Source organism: Corvus moneduloides, chromosome 4, assembly GCF_009650955.1.
Source record: "Corvus moneduloides isolate bCorMon1 chromosome 4, bCorMon1.pri, whole genome shotgun sequence".
Taxonomy (NCBI): Eukaryota; Metazoa; Chordata; class Aves; order Passeriformes; family Corvidae; genus Corvus; species Corvus moneduloides.
This window is the reverse complement of record NC_045479.1, coordinates 51113126-51131663: the sequence shown is the minus strand read 5'-3', so window position 1 is coordinate 51131663 and position 18538 is coordinate 51113126.

Genomic DNA, 18538 nt, shown 5'->3' with positions numbered 1-18538 from the left:
AAATGTGTTTGCTGGTAGCCATGACAATCTGAGAGAAGTTAACTTAGATTTAAAATATTATTACTCTATCTCAAAATTAATCTAGTCCACTTAAGCAGAAACACTTTACATGGAGACACAAGCTATTCTGGGATATTCAGAGTCGCATCTCTGAGCAGCAGCAGTGATGACTTACGTCTGTAACAACGGGCTCAGAAGATCCACTGTGATGGCTGTTTCAGGATTTCTGCCCATCCTAATCAAAATTGATGCACATAACTTGTCCACTAGCATGGCCATCTGTTAGCATGGCATACTGCCCACTCAAAAGGTATTATGCCAATTTCAGTGTTCCGGCCTAAGACGGATTTAGAAGGCAACCAACAGAAAAAACATAGTGCATAAAACCACCAAATAGCATTCTATCCTTTGGGAATCCTGTAGCAAGGGCTTGCAAAGTACACCTGATACCTTAGCAATCTGTTTTACAATCCATATCTCCTGAGCTGAACCAGAGAGAAGGAGAATATCAAAAAAGCTCCGGAAAGTGTCATCAGATTACTGTGCTACCAAACAGCCAATAGATAAGAGAAGTGATTTCCCCCTTCAACACAATGCTCATGAGACCACATCTACAGTACACGTCTAGTGCCCAGGTTGGCCTCCCAACTAAACAACCAGATCACAAAGCTGATCAGAGGCAGGAGCACTTGTCCTGTGATGAAAGACTGAGGAAACTGGACTTATTCAGCCTAGAGAAGAGGTGGCTTAAGGAGAAACTAAGAGCAACCTTTCAATATTCCTGGTGGTCTGAGGAAGACAAAACCAGGCATTGTATGGGAGTGCATGGTGGGAATATCAGAAGCAAGGGGCACCAACAAGAACAGAGAAGGTTCGGAAGGGGTGTGGGAAGAACCATTTTCACTGTGATGATGGCCAGGCAGTGGGACAGTTTGCCAAATTGTGAAGCCTACAGCCTTCAAGGCTATGAAAAACAGACTAGCTAAAGCCCTGAACAGCCTGGTCTGACCTCAAAGCAGAGCTCCTTTTGTGAAGGATGCTGCCCTAGAGACTTCCTGAGATCCCTTCCAACCTGGATCATACTGCAATCCTTCATGTAGTCAATAAATAACGTGATGCTCTTTCAGAAGATACCTTAGACCATCCCATTTTATATTTTTGTCTATCTAGCGTCAGAAAATAAAAGTTTCATGAAACTAGAAGAAAAATATCCTTTTACAGAACTTCCTGCAAACACAATAAATAAGGAATTCAGGGTCCAGCCTCATTCGTGTTAATGTAAAGGGAGAGGGCCTGGCCGCTTGAGGTTTGTATTCCATGAAACACCAAAGACAAGTCCTGACAAATCAGATTTCCCTCTGATTCTTCTACATGAGCAGTGTTTGCTACTGAGACTAAAGAAACACTCTGATACTGGATGGTGTAAAAATATCCATGAAGAGGACACAGCTGTCGCTGAAGCATACACAGGATTGATTAGCTGCTATTAGTCTATGGTACAAACAAATCTCTATTAAATTGTCATTTAAATAAGTAAAACTTTAACAAGAAGTTATACCTCAGTTAAGCAATTTACTAGCACCCTACAGATGTATTACTGTAAACATATACACATAATAAAATGGAGGTAATTACCTAAATTGCATCTTGTTTTAAAAAAAAAACCTGATTTCCCTGCAGTTTGAACATTTTTATTTAAATTGGATAGGAGAAATTAGACACGTGAATTTCAATTGCAAAGAAACTAATTTTATAGTATTTTTTAAGTCAATATTATTGGGGAGCAAAATTGAGGTCATTAAGAAACGGTTAACAGAGTAATACAATAAGCATAAAAAGCAAGTATATAAACAAATGAAACAAAGTAGTTCTCACATACTTTGAAATCTCTAAACTACTTTATAAGAGATTTTCTTTCTAGTAAGCAACTTTTGCCTGTGAAGACATTTAACCGCACAGAGCATTAAGTGCTTCAATGTTTGAAGGCAACTGGTAGAGCACAGAATGTGAGACAATCCCATAACTTCCAGCAAAAAATTATAGATACTAGATAGATATTAGATCGTGCAGATCTCACAGGTTAACATTACTGTCTTGCTTTTGTGTTTAGTGACTTAAATAAGTTTTCCATTGGTAAATTCACATGAGATTATTTATACGCTTTTTTAAAAAGAAGTTCAGTATTGTAGCCTGATATGTTATTCCAATTCCAATAATGTGGCTGAAGCATGAAAGATTTATTCAAAATATATACTAAGATCCTCCAAGCTGATCTTTCATCTGGAAGCCAGTGATTTCAAGACATACATCTTTAGTCTTGCACAAACTTCTCTGACTGCGCAAATCCTAGTTATCAGAACAGTAAAAGTTTTGAACTCCAGCTTCTTTGACTTTGGCAAGACTGAACCATATAGTATGTAAAAGGATCTGATGAAATGTTCAATATCTCTCTGTCTTTTTTCTGCATGCGTCTTCCTTATTAGCAATTGGATCATTCAAAAATAAATGAGTTCATGATCTAAATAAGTTCATGGAGCTAAGCGATGTCATTTGCAGCTAAGTATAACAAAGATATATTTAACTCATTTAATTGAGTATTATCTTTTATAGAATTCAGTAGACTGGGGCATCAATTTTTTTCAAAGGAGTATAAATTCACATCTTTCATTTTCAAAAAATCATCAAAATTGTATGACACAATAAACATCACCAGAACCGAAAACCTCCAAGTCTTTCTGCAGTCATTATTTACAGAGTTCTTTACCATTAGAAAAAAAACCCAAAACCACACACTTCTCTTTTTAATATTGAAGTGACATTTCAGCAAGCACTTTGTTCACCTACACAATTTAAGTAGATAATTAAGTACATCTAGAATAAAACTATTGCATTTATTTCAGAGATCTATGATTCTATCTATGTAGTGAAACATGCCTAGAAATGTCAGTTTCCCGTGACTGAACAAAAAGGTCTAGACAGATGGTTCAGATGTAGACACCTAAATCTGATCACGTAAAGCCAGTGCAGGAGTAGCGAACAGCTTCTGAGATCTCCTAGAGCATTTACAATAGAATTCTGTGCAAATAGAAAATATTTCCCAAGCAGTTCATACTCCTAGATCTTCCTAAAGCTAAAATTCCCTATCTCAACAGAGTAGATTATATATTGTTGTATTGTATTCTATTAATCCTCTATTAAATTACTTTTTTTTAACTGCTGGGACACTGTTCTATGAGCAATATTGGCATAAACCAGTATAACATGGTACTTATCAAACTTTAACTAGAGAAATTCCCTGCTTTTTGATCAGCTCATGTTCATTAACAGAAATATTTTGTAAGCAACACCTAAAACTGAGGGATAAGCAATGTTAGAACAACTGACCATGTCAAGAAATAATGTGTGTAAGCTCTGCTACGTGAAATGTAGGGCCATGAAGCAGGGGTTACCAGCATAATTTCCCTTCTCATAGGTATCTTATGATGTACACATTATGAGTACTCCATTTATCAGTATTATTACATTCATCCATGTAGAATTCCTCCTTCCCAATCCAATAAGTAAGGAAGAAAATTCCAAAGCTACCTGAGAGAACAATTTAGACATGAATATACTTTGATGGTCATTAAGAGCTGATTGGTCAGGATCAGGTCTTTGAATATCTTCACAGATGGAGACTACACAGCCTTTCCTGGCAACCTGTGCTTGGTCACTGTCACAGTAAAAAGGTGCTTTATGATGTTCAGATGCAACTGCCTGTGCCTCTTGTTCTGTCATTGAAAAGAGCTTGGCTTCAGCTTCTTTACACTTTGCCTTCAGACATTTGTGCATGTAGATGAGAACGTGCCCAAGACTTCTCCAGGTTCAAAAGTCCCAGCTTTCCTCAGATATGAGCTGCTTCACTCCCTTATTCTTCTTAGTGGTCCTTTTTTGGACCCTGTCCAGTAGCTCCACATCTGTCTTGTACTGAGGAACCTGGAAGTGGACACAACCCTCTAAGTATGGCCTCATCAGTGCTGAGTAGAGAGGAAGGATCACCTCCCTCACCCTGCTGGCAACCTGTTGTCTAAGGCAGCCCAGGATACCATTAGGTTTCTTTGCAGGAAGGACACAGTGTTTGCTCATGTTCATCTTGGTCCCCCAGGAGTCCCAGGTCTTTTTCTGCAAAAGAAAAAGACAGTCATATATTGGTGTATGGAATTATCCTTTCCCAGGTGCCGGATTTGTATTTCTCTTTATTGAACTCCATGAGATACCTGTATGAGCCCAGGTCTCCAGGCTGTCAAGGTCTCTCCAGATGGCAGCACAACCCTCTGCTCTACCAGCCGCTCCTCCCTGGTTTTTGTAACAGCAAACTTGCTGAAGGTACATTCTTCTTCATCATCCAGATCATTAAATAAGGTGTTAAATGGGATCAGACCCAGCATTGACACGTCTGTTACTGGCCTCCAACTAGACTTTTGGTTGAATGTCTGGGTCCAGAGGATGGTGATCAGTAGCACAGTTTCCAATCCACTTCACTGACTGCTCACTGACCCAATACTTCATCAGCTCATCTATGAGTACCTTTAAAAAGACAGTGTCAAAAGCCTCCCTGAAACTAGGTAGATACTGTTTTTCTCCTCTCTCTACCAAACCACACAAAAGTTTATGAAGTTGCTCAATAATTACTTCCTCTTGTTGAATGAGCAATCCTCATTACTCTTGTTGACTGTCTTGTCTATCATGTGCCTGGAAATTTTTTCTAGGATTAGCTGCTCTATTACCTTCCCAGGGATCAAGTTGAGGCTGACCAGCCCATCATTCCCTGCATCCTCCTTCTTGCCTTTCTTGAAGGTAGGCATAACATTTCCCCTTCTCCAGTCCTTAGGCATTTTCAATCACCACATTTGATCAAAGATTTTCAAAAGTGGTGTCACAATTACATCACCCAGCTCCCTCATCACTTTTGGGTGCATCACATCAGGGTTTATGGATCTATGTATGTCCAGTTTTCTTAAGCAGTCCCTAATCCTCCACCCTCAAAGGTACATACCCCTTACTCCAGCATTTCCCTCAGTCTCCAAGGCCTGGGATTCCTGAAGGTTGGCCTTGCTATCAAATTCTGAGGCAAGGAAAACATTCAGTATCTCAGCCTTTCCCACAGTCACCACAGCCTCTACCCCATTCAGCAATGGATGTACATTTTCCTTGTCTTCTTTTTGTCACTTGTGTACCCGTAGAAACGCTGCTTGTTGACTTAGACATCCCTTATGAGAGCTCCAGTTGGGCTTTTTGGTTTTCTTAAACACACTTCTAGATGCCCCTTGTCTCTGTACTCCTTCCCGCTCACTTGTTCTTGCTTCCAACTTCTGAGTTTTACCAACTTATTGCCTGGAGTTCCTTGTTCATCCACACAGGCCTCCTGGCCTTTTTGCCTGACTTCCTGCTTGTTGGGATAGACCGCTCTTTAACTGAGATAATCCTTGAATATTTAAACAGCTTTCTTGGGTACCTCTTCAAACAAGGGCCTTTTCCCATAGCTTACGCCAGATTTAACTAAATCTGGCTCTTAATTATTTATACTTAAAAAACATCTCAAAACACAAAAAAGCACATAGGCTCTGTCCAAGGTTTTAGATATTTGATATCCTTTATCAATCAAATATAGAAGACAGTATAGAAGTCTGATAAAAGTGTAAATGGATCATGAATGTATCAGTTAAATAATAAAATAATATACTTCAAAATACTTCTAAAACTCAGATAAAATGTGACCTGTAAGTACTGCAGACACTGTAGAAGACACCTTAAAAGGAGTAACTATGTCATTAAGAAGTAAGAGCCAAGATAAATAATTCCAAATCCTATTATTGTTTTAAAAGTTGTCTCCATATTAAGTGAAATTTTGACTATATTGAAGTTTCCTGAAAGTTCATTAGAAAGGTAACGAGCAGCTAAAGAGTTTAAGAGGTGTTTCATACTGATCTCTATCAAAATTTAACACCTATTTACAGCAGATATTTTTAATAAATATCTGTTTTTTTAATAAATATCTTTTAATAATCCTTGAAACAAAATCTGCATAAGTCTGTGAGAGAACACAGAAATCATTTTCACTATTGACCTGCTTCTAAAATTCCCTTGTCCCCCACTGCATACGTCAGATAGATAGCAATATTTGACCCTGCACTATAATTTAATGGACATCAGTAAAAGTGTCTTCAGTGAAACACAGTAAATGCTTGTCCCCATCTCACCTAATTTAATGGGTTAGTAGAAATAGCATAAGTTCTTTAGAAAGAATGATTAAGTGCTTTAATAAGGAAAAGCACTGAACTCAGACATTGTTCCACATTTTGCAATTTTTTAATTATAAAATGACATCAAGAAAGACAGGTTACCACCTGCTGGCATTTTGTTCTGTTCCACAGAAAGCTGAAAACAAGACAGCTGCAAACTGAGGTCAGAGTCAGCAGGAACTGTCACATATGTAAAGAGGAAAATGGAAAAAAAATTAAAAATACAGCTGGTTTTGAATCTTAGGTCCTACCATCATTTTGTAAAAGTGGAGTGTATGTACCCACAGACAGAAAATAATGGTCAGAAATAACAAGGGGTCACAAAAAAACAGGTCAACATATAAAGCTGCTAAAATCCGCATGTTCTGAAGGAAAGAAAAAGGCAGCAAAGTCAGTCTGAGAGGGCCTGGAGAGAGTCTGAGAGAAGAAATTCTCCCCTGGAGAATTCTTGGCTAGTGAGGACTTGGGTATGTTTTGCAAGGTTCAGCCAAGAAGATGAGAGCTAGGGTTGAGAGGAAGACAGGAGTTCTCTATGTTTCCAGACCATTTTTTTCTTCAAACAGAGCTTTCTAACCCTCTTCAATTTTTGCTAAGGGCTTTCTCATTCTCTCAGCCCTCACCTTGACTCTAATCAAAGTTTAAACTTGACAGCCCAGGCTAGTTCCTGAGGGAAATTGATCTGAAGTGAAAACTTTTGGTAGCCTTAAATTTCCCTGAGCAGATATCTATGGTCCCTTTCCAAGCACAGCTATGGGTTCAGAGATCCCAGAAACTAGAGATATTGAACAGACTTTGCTTTAAGGCAGATGACTCTACCTTATGGAATTTCTCTTTGGCAAGAAATTTTTCAGACACCTTAAAGTGAAGACATGGTCTTTCTCTTTCTTTCAAATACAACCTTAACCTGATATGTAACCTAATCTGTTCTCCTTGCACACAGCATCCCTTGTCTTTGCTGAGATGAAAAACTTCTGAGAACAAAATTCTGTCAACATTCAGTTTGATTTCTTAACTTCTTTCCAACCCAGGTCCAGACAGATGGCTGAGCTTCTTTCTCACATACCAAACCTGAGTCTACTATAATCCTAGCCATAGACAAGGCATAGATCAAGGAAACCGAGACCTTACAAACATTAGTCTAGAGCAGAGAAAGGTCTGGTAGTCCTATTTCACCTTTGGTAGAAGTCTTCTAGTACCACAGCAATGGGAACTCAGGGCTTGCTCTTCCTCCCAGTTATAATTCTACATTTAACGCCATGCACAGCCTCACAAAAGCCACACCTGAATTCTCACAGATGAAGAATTCTTGAGGGTAATGTTTTTGTAGCTAACAGTTTTCTTTGGTAGCTGTTTCCAGATAAAATCCATCTGTAGTTCTTGGCTTTCTTTTTTTTCACAATCTGAACCCTAGACATAATCCTAGCCTTAATTAAAACGTTAACCTATGGCTGGTCTGTAGGTCCGGACATTTCAACCATTAAATTTTCCTTACAAAAAAAAGAATCATTTATTATTCCTCATCTTATTTTGGGGGCTTTTTTTCAGTTCTACTCTTACCAGAGCTCTGGGCTTCTTCTGAGACACCCTGGACTTTCCCCACACCGTAGATCACTTGGAGAGAACTCCTTTGGCACTGACTTTTCAAATCAGTTCCAAATTGAACTCCTGGCTTTCTTCTTTTCCTAATCTAACCAAAACCCTGATACTCATACTATATGCAATCCTAGAAACCTTATATCCATAAATTTCTTGATATAAGGGTTGCTTTGGCTGCCCTAGCTTTCTCACAGCACTCCTGCTACAGCTGTGCTTATTTTACTCAGAGAGCAAGCAGAATTTCAAGATTAATGTTAGAACTGAGAAATGAGAAAGGCTAGAACTTCAACTGAAGTAACCAGAGTAGGAAAGAAGATCCTAAAGGACAATGTGACAAAATACTATGCTCTGGGTGAAATCAGGTTAGGGTTGCCAGAAAGAGAAAGCTATGCTATAGATTGGTGCAATTTTGGCAGGGAAATGATCCCTTGGACAAGCATGCTTGTAAGACAGGTTGTCTGTTATTCAGAGACTTCCTCCTGTGAAGTGCTGAATAAATAGAATTCAGATGGTGAACGAAACAGATTTCAATCTGTTCTTGTGGCTGTGTAGATGGAATTTGCACAGGCATTTGTTAACAGCTATAACAAAATAAACACAAGATATAGAATGATTAGCTTTGTTCGGCATTGTACCTTCATTGTTTATGGTTTTTTTTATATAGGTTTCCTAAAACTCAGATTCCCCAAGATGAAGATCTTTATATCTTTAATATACCGATGTGTGTTTGTGACTCTTCACCATAATATTTAATTTCCAACAGCAGATTTTCTTATAAATGGTCAAGTGATGGGAAGGCATTTAATAAATATCCATGGAGATATAAACCAAATTTTACCCCAAGGAAGAACGACATTACTAGGCAGTATCACTTTAACAACTTTAAATTTCTAGCTTATATGTTAGATTTACGATGCTGTTTTCATTGTTACTTCTTTTGCAGAGATTAGACTGTGTATGATGTGAAAATTACCCATTCTTTTAACTAATTTAACATAAACTGTCTCAAGATTTGCCAACTCACCTAAATGCCTCAATAGGTTCCTCTAGTATTGCAACATGAGTATATAGCAATATTTCTTTCTAAATTATAGTTTCAGGAATTCTAAATTTCATTATTTCCAGTTTCCTTATTTTATGAAGGATTGGGCATTTCCAAACTCTGTTTTGGGGGTTTTTTTTGTTTGGTTTTTTTCAGTTTGGGTTGGGGGTTTTTTTTCTGAATTGATTTTTATTTTAGACAAATTATTTCTCTACACTATATTAAGAAGCTGTACTAAAAAGTTTTGCATTTTATTATTCTGGCTCATGGGGAATGTTTTTGTTGGTCTTTTTGGTTTTTTGATATCAAACAGTCCTACTGTGTCACACTGAATAACAAGAATATTTTGGATATACATGAGAGACTGGTTAGAGTTACAATGTAAAGAATTAGAGTACATCAGGGGAGGAGAAATAGGCTTATGGAAGATAAGAAATAGGCTTATGGAAGATAGTCATCTATCAGACAGTCCTCTGCCATCAGTATCTGGGAACAGCAGATCTGATCTAAAAGATCACTACAGTTAAAGAAAGATTTTCTGTTCACTTCAGTGGGATCAGTCACAAACTGCTGAGTATAACAGACATTTTCTAGCTTGTCACGGTGCAGATTTCAGCCTGGACTCCATTGTTCCATGCCCACACTTTCTAGCTCTGTGCTGGTGGTTAAATACTCCCATGTATTTAACACTGTTGAATATTCTACACGCAGAATGATATGCCTCTGTTACAATAATATTTCCCATTTTTATAGCACTTTAAGTTTCTGTGTTAAAATGAAAGCTTCTCCTTGAGTCTCTCCCAGAAGAGTTTGCACAAGGCAGTATAACAACTTTTGCTTTAGGTTTTGGGTAGCTATTTAAAATGCTGTGTACTCCATCAGATATATTCGCAACGCATCACACTCTGAGATAGGTTGTTCTTGCCTCTCCTTACCTGCAGCAGAAAGGAAGGCATTATACACAACTTTCTTTTTCCCCCTTGTTCATTCATCCACATGAGGTACCAGGTTGATATTGAACTCCTAGATCAACACAGTGCTGGCCTTTTCATGACCAATTTAGTTAACTGTCCAAGAACAAAACTTCTTCTGGTTCTTCATGACTTCCTACTTCTTTGTATTTCCAATTTACACCTGCCTTTGGAGTATATGATTAATTCAATCTACTTTTACACTTCAAATTCTGAAAGATTAATCTAAGCTTCTAGTCATGAAAAGAGACTTCCTCCATTTCAGACAGGTGAATTTCCCTCTAGAGGTGCTTATCTTTCCCAACTGATTATAGAAGAAGCCAGCATTCCTAAACAACTAAAATGATCCTGGAATCAGCTGCCAGTGTACACCCACTATTCATCTTTTATTTTCTCTAATGACAAGAGTCAAATTCACCAACCTGCTGGACAATTTTTCTTTTCCATGATGGATATTGACATAATAAATCTATTACCTGGTGTCCTCATGTCATCTTTTACTTTTCAATTCATGTTTAAAATACAATGAATGGAGAACAGCATAAGACAGCTAAGAATTTGATCAATATGTGTGTAGCATATGTTTTGGTGTTATCATGCAAAGCAGGATAAAGGGGCTGGGTGGGTCTGGGTAAGAAAGGGTGGGAAAAAATATTAGGATTTCAGACATGACAGAAAAGAAAATAAAAAAGATTAATACAATTATTGTGTGGAAGATTTCAGGGACTAATATGTTGTGCAAGAGGTTTAATTACATTAGACACTGCATAAAAATGCACTTTATATGAAAGTGAAAAATAACAAAAAAAGGAGACGGAGACATAGAGGAAAACAAAACTTTGAAGGGATAACCTTGCAGGAGAAGTAAGTGGCAGCAGGATTTTATTTGTTGCAACTTTAAGAGGTTAAAAAAAAAGAAGTACTTTTCAGGAGATCAGAGACTGCACCCTGTTTTTTATTTCTTCTTGTGACAGTGACAAAAGATATTTGAGACTTCATATGTGCGTCCGTCTTACACAGTCTTCCTTTGTTCCCTCTCTGCTGAGCAATGTATCATAAGATGAGAATACCAGGTGGATAATGCAGGAGGAACTGTCTGGATGTTTACATAATTAATGTATTCCAGAGATGGGGAGTTGAGTTGGTTTTGATTGACTTTGGTGCACATGCATAAGGATATAAAATACTGCTGCAATCCGGGCCAGCCACGCCAACTTGTCTCCTGAGGCTGCAGACAGCTTTGTGTGGACCAACATCCCTGACACCCACTCTGCACTCTGTTAGGGGTATCTGTAGGGCACACACAGTCTGAAAACAAGGAACACTTTCTTTCGGATGAGTGTGTAAAAGTGCTAAGATTTGGTCAAATATAGAAATAAAGTCCTAAAGTAGCTACCTAGGTGTTTTGTTGCTTTGTAATTGTGAATTAAGCAAGGCCAAAGACTAAATCTGTATGTTTCTAGACAAATCTACTTAGTTTATAGCCCTTTAGATGCAGAATGTTGACCAAATCTGAGACAAAGTGGACCTAGCCACACCTAGAGTTCTCTGAGAAGTTTAGAAAGCAACAGGATCTCACTGAGGCGTGTGACTCAACACAAAGGACCATGACATTATTATATTATAATCCATTGTAATAGAAAGTAGAGTTGCTATTTAGGTTGTATTAGCAATAAATTTAATCATAATCATCCACATAATCACTGTGTCCTACTTCTAGCACCTGGCCGAGAGAGAACTTTTGACTATGTCACACTTCTCTTGTGCCTTCCAGCAGTAAGGCAAAATATAAAACAACAAAAAATCTCTACCATTGCTCCAATCTCTAATTAGAAGTTCCATTTTTGCCAGTAAGCAAATTATGCTGAGAATTGAAGGACTATACTGCTGATGCTTCTTTTTCCTATTGAAGTACCATACATCTGCTAGAAAGGCTACATTTTTTGCCCCTATTGTCCAAATTCTAGAAATACATACATTTATTTATATACACAGACACACACACACTCAGCATCAAGGTCCAGAAAAAAATATTTGATCTCCACAGTGTACAGGCTAAATAACACTTTCTTTTCAACTGCTTCATTATATTAGCACCAAGATGTAAATCCAGAACTGTGGTTTCTAAGTGACAAGAACTGGTACTAAAATAGCATTTAAGAAAGGTATTTGCCACCAATTCTTCCAAAGACTTTAAAGAAATGGGTGGGTAGTGAGAGATAAGCTGGCTGCTACTCCTGTCAATGAAATATCTGCACTGAAAGCAGTGACTTAGAGAGTGTCAATCTTGCTTAGCAAGTAGAACCATAAATGAATCCCCCAGAGTGACAATTTTCTCATTAACATTAAAGATCATCTGGAATCCCATTAGTAACACGCTCATGTCTAGAGCATATAGAAGGTACAACATAATGAAGCTAACTAAATTGGGAACAGAATGAGGCAAAATTCTATTTTACTCTCTTTTGGAATGGGTTCCTAAAATATACCTTTGAGAACAGGCATGACAAGAGAGCAAAAAAGAAGATATAGTCGAATATGCAAAAAGGGGTTGTAGCTCATGACAAGACATGACAAGACTTACAAGAATGGCAGTTGGAAGGAATTATTTCAATGAAATACCCTTAAACCCTAGAAGACTGTCCTTCTTTTGTCTAAATTTTCATGGGCTAGCTGCAAATAAATGGGGATAGATCTGAATGGTGATGGGAAAAAAGCAGTCTGACAGAGAGCCTTTGATAAGAAAAAGTGACATGAAGGTGACTGTCCTTTAACATCCACCAACCTGTCTTCCATTTTCTGATCCTCAGATTAAAATGACTGAACTGTACAAAGGAACAGAATAAAAATTACTTCAATCAGCATGAACACAGGATATATGGGAAGCAGAAGTGTATGCTCTCATTATTTTGCAGTTATCTGTCACATTAATTCATATTCTGTTTAGATAAAGAAGAGATGCCACATACTATGGTCCAATGCTGTGGGCATAAGGAAAACATCTGAATAGACTCCTGTGTCTTCGTACCAAAAAAGATTTTCTGTAAAAATAGCACTACAGAGGCTGCTTATTCTATCCTGGTTTTATTTCACATTTGTCAAGTTTTACTATCTCAGTTTCCTTACTTGAAGGAGTTTTCACATGTTTATTTTTCTTTCTTATCCACTTCCCAAAAGTTTCTGAAGTACTATGTTGCCAATTTTTGTAGCATGTAGGGGAAGATTTTTAAACACACTTCTGAAATAACTTCCTAATATCCAGCTTGATGAACATCACTGTGATTATGGAAACCGCAGTCACTTTCAAATGCTTCAGTATGTTTTTAAATAAGAGAGGAAATGCACTCAAAAGTTAGCAGGGGAAGAAATCACTCCAATCTAAAAACTAGGACAAGGTAAAGCCCAAAGACGAGGATAAATCAATCGACAGAATACATTCCACCATTATCATGTTATCAAAACAACTCATAATTTTTAATTTATTTACCAACATGGCACATGTGATAGAGGTAGCTACAAGAAAGACTGACAGTCATGTGGAAAATAAAGTGAAAGGAGTAAAAGGAAGCACTCCAAGAGTGTTTTTTAGATACCTAAATAACCTCAGATACAATATAGTGTATTACTGACATAGATACATATAGTGTATTACTGACATATCTATAATTGCTATAGATTTTCATTTGTAATATAAGCAAAGAAAACCTGCTTTAAAAAATAAGCCATATTTTTACCCTCTAAGAATTATCTAATTTCAATAGATTTTCCCAAGTCACCCATTTATAACAGTCTATCCATGTAATATTCAAGGCTTGCTCATTTAACACAAAGCACTTCCAATTAGTCATTGCAAATAGTCCACTATAATTGTTTACACATTCAATGGCAACCTTAATGCTAGAATTTCCTAACTTTTCAGAGGTTTTTATTTACAACTGGAATATTTAAAGTATTTTTCAAGCAACTTACTAGATTTTAAGAAAGAGTGTAAAGTGGAAAAAATCACTTTCATCACACGTATTGTATGAACTCTTCCTATTAGTGAGTTGACAATCTTCAATCCTTCTTATTTTATTAAACTTATCATCAGTGATGTTGTCACCCTCCAGAGAGGATTTTACAGGAAAATCAGATATCTGCTTTACCAGTAAATTTACTTATCCATTAGTCTGTTGTCTTTCTGGAAGATGTGACAATTCTGAATCCTCATCTGAAATTATTCTGAACTGTATTAATGAGTGACTTCTTGCTGGTTTTTTTGCCATAGTTGCCACCCTTACAGATTTCTCAGACACAGTTTTGCTTTATCCCTGTTTCCTGAGATGTCCCGTTCCACATTTCATTCTTGCTTCTCCAATTATTCTCAGCTCCCAAATCCAGTTTCTTCTTTTGATTCAAGGTGACATCTCAGTCTCTCTCAATTACTTAAATCAGGTGTCTTCCCACATATTTTGCCTATCATCCTAAAGGTTAGAGTTAAAAGGACCTTTCTTTTCGGGTTCCTGTACAAGACCTATGGTGGCAGTTGGACAGTGGGAGTTTCGATTATTTACAACTGCTCACTACTTACTAGAAGTGGAGATCCTTGTTATGATCCACTGGAATAATGTTAGGATTCCACTCTTGAAATTATGTTAGGGTCCAGTTACTAAAAGATGTCTCTGCCTGGATTAAGGTGAGACGACACGCCACAGTCAACAGTATGGATTTTGTATAACAGTAATGGGTGTGAGAGACAGAGAGGAAGAAATAGGAAGGAAAGGAGGGAGAAGAAAGAGAAAGAGAAAGAGAAAGAGAAAGAGAAAGAGAAAGAGAAGGAGACACATTACAGTCACCACCACAAGGGTTCCTACAGCATCATGCTGGCCCTCCTTCTGTTTTTTCTGTGGTTGGGATCCCCAGAGAATTCTTCTGGAGGTGCCACTTTTATACAGTTTTACACAGTCCTGGGTATCCAGATGAGTATATCCCATTGCCACAACTTAAGATGGCATGTGTGTAAGCAGTTACTTCCTTTCTCACAATTTCTCATCGTGGGAATTTTTGTCCATATAGGTTATGCAGATATGCTTCACCAGGCCTGGCATCTTCAGATTTTAGGTCTGAAATAAACTCTTACCAAAATCATTAGCTCTTGCAAATTATACCATATATTTTTTAAGTCTCAGGGAAAATTTCCATTAAACATGCACATATTGGAACACACATGCATGGAAAAATATTAAGGCATTTTTAGATCTTTCAAGTCACTGCTACACAAAATATAACAACTCCCTTTATTTCAAAAGAGGAATGAGCCACCTATGACAAATACACTGAATGCAGTTAATACATTTCTAAACACTCTGATACTATGATTTGATGGGAACACAGAAATATAATAGAAACACAGAAAAATTCTTCCTCTTGCATGAAGTAAAATTTCTCCTATGAAAATGTACAAATGCTGAACAGGGCCATTGGAAGATTTTTTGCAGCTACAGAAATACTGAGGACTTTGAAAAAGAAGTTCAGAATTTTTAGTACCCTTCAGGGGTAGGCTACTGTAGCAGACAGTATCTATCTGCAACTATTAGATCTACCTAAAAATATAGCAAAGCCAGGGCAGGAGATCAAACACGAGTCAAAAATTACTGACTATTTTTAATTGCGAGCAGCTAAGAACCTCATATGGTGCTTTAGCTGGGCAGATAGTAAATGTCAGTAAGTATTTTCAAGGGGTATTTTATCAAGGTCCATCTTTTTGGAGGTGAGGGAAAGAAAATTAAATATATAAGTGGGGCAGCATGCCACTTGGCCCCAAAGCACTATTAAATTAGTAGTATAGCTGATATCTGTATTGCACTCATCTGAATGCAGAAGAAACAAGGACTGCAGAAAAGCACCCAAAGGTCAATGCTTTTTTGGACTTAGCTTTCCCTGCTCTTGAGCCTGTGGATTCCAGAACTCATCTGTACAACTTCAGCAAAAAATTTTATTCCACTCCCTCTTATTTAAATGCCTATATTCATGCATATCATAAGATCTCAAAACAGTTCCAGTTTGGTTTGCAACTGTATATTTGAGACAATCTCTTCGGCAATAGCACAGTGACAGCAACAGGAGCAAGGCCATGCCTTAAAATGGAAAATAAAAATCTATGAGAAACCTCCACTATTTTCCTCTGCCATTCTGATATTGTTAAGTTCTATTTTAGAAACATTGCTAAACATTTGGCAAATAGATTGTGTTTTATATTGTCAATATGAATAAGTATACTTTTCTTAGCTTGTGGCTATGAGAAACATTTTGGGTCAGCCTGCAAGTCCAAATTACAATGAGCTTTTAGAATTCATGAAACAACAATGCCATTTTATGGTGCCAGATTCCAATTTGGTCCTGAGATACATGCTTGTACTCCTTCCACAGTGAAGATGCCTAGGAAAATGATTCATGGATGATAAACATGCCTAAACAAAAGAAGAAAAAAAAAAAAAAGAAAAAGAGAAAAGAGAGCAAAAAGGCATAAGAGGAGAATCAAAGAGGGCTGTGTTAAAATTTTAGGGTTTTTTACTTACCTTGAAATGATAGGGAACTGCCTTCACTCACTCAAAAATTTAGTTCCGAAGCAGAGCCTTCATAAAAAATTATATTTATTCAACTTGCAAGTGGTGACATTTATAGGCTATGCAAGTACTTACTTCCTCTCAGAAACGAGAAAATTGAATGGATTTCTTTTTTCTAAGTCTAAATGGTTTCAAAAGCTTCCTTCTCAGCAGAATATCCTGAGCACCTTACAGAGACTTCAGTTTTAGTTCATTTTCTATGAAAGGGTCCAGCCAAAAATACAAGACTCAAGAACTTGGGAATAAAAAGAAAATAAAAGAGCTCAACACAAATTGTGAAGGATAGTTCTGGGATCTAGCAACTGTTCTAATGGTCATGTATTCTTCACAACTATTAATGGAAAATAATAATAATGATTTTAACATGAGCCAAAATCCAGGAAGCGTATGTACACTCTTCTTTGCATGGAACTCAGTAGTGTAAGTAGACTCGAATAAGCTCCCTGGATGAGGACTCTTGTTTCACAGTTACAACAATCCTTATTTGTAAATTTCAAACCAATACAGGTCCTTTTAAGGTGCTATGAAAGTCAGCTCAGCTGGGATGCACAGTGGTACATTTTAGTACCATTTAGCACAATTTGGTACCATTTAGTACCACAGTCACATTCAGATGCAGAAAGAATCTGTGGTTCTTCAAACACATGAGAGGTTAGAATTATTTTAGAGAATTTCTGTCTTACACTTCAGAAGTGCTGTTATATTTAAGCCACACTGAGTGCCTAAGCGCCTTATGTTAATAGGAAATGCCAGCATTCCTGCACTGAGCATAACTGAACTAAGCAGGCAACAGCTACATCCAGACTCTGAATTTTAATGCTAAGAAAGGTTAATCCTCAATAAATATATTAATCAAATATAATTGAAATAGAATAAAAAGGATACATACTTCCCACTATAAAAAGTACTGACTGAAACCCAAAGAAAAAGGAAAGGCATCAGGAAGTAGCATTAATAGTTTACCAAGGAAAATGTTAATATATTCATTTCCTTTTTTTAATAATTGACAACAAATTTCTCCAAGTTGCTATATAATATCCAAATACTGATTCACTATTATGCATAATAATATTATGTAAATTGCTATATTTAACCTCGTCAACACTCCAAATAGGAGCCTCCAGTGTAAGATGTTAATGCAGCATTTATTATTACTTGGCGACAGCACCTTCTTCACTGAAGATTTATTATTGATGTGACCAATTCCTGTTTAGAATACTGACAAAAATGACAAGTCCAATGCTTAGTTTAATCCCACAATTCCTCTGCATGTGCCTTCTGATTGCAAGCGTAAAAGGATGATATGCATGACATGGCCTTTTTCCAGCATCACCACTTCCTGTTGCTCTACGGCATCTTGAAAAGCCAAAATCAATATTCTAGCTGTATGTCTGCTTGTTTTTTTAAATCTACTAATATTAAGAAACAGACCAGAACAATACAAGTATTAAGTTTAAAACTCACTCTAAGTCCTTTATTATCCTTTTCCTTTGTTATTCAGAATTGCACCTTACTAGCATAACCCAGCCTTGAACAAATTGGAATAACTAGAATAACCAGCAAATTGGGTTAACATACATATGAAAAAAAAAAAATTAAAAATTGTGTCTTAACAGTCTTTCATAAAAGACTTTTAAGAATGAATACATTTTATTAGGACATTAATTATAGTAATAAATAAATATGTAAAATCCTCCTCATAGTCAGACAGTTCTTGTCTTTGTATGCTGCAACATCACTCCCCAAATGTCTTGTTGTGACAGAAACATGATTGACACTCACATTTAAAAGAGTGTTAAACAAATTTCCCAGTTTTCTCCCCAGGTCTTCCCTCTTCTTTTGCTTATTTTTTTCTATGTATTTAATCCTTCTGAAAATTCCACCAGCACTTGGTTAAAAATTCTATATTCATGTATAACACAGGTAAATGTTTCAGTCCTCCACACTGTATATATTTTAATCCTCCCTTAAAAGATGACAACACATTCCAAACTTAGCAATCCATTTCCTGAACTTATGTATTTTGTAGGTATGATAAACACT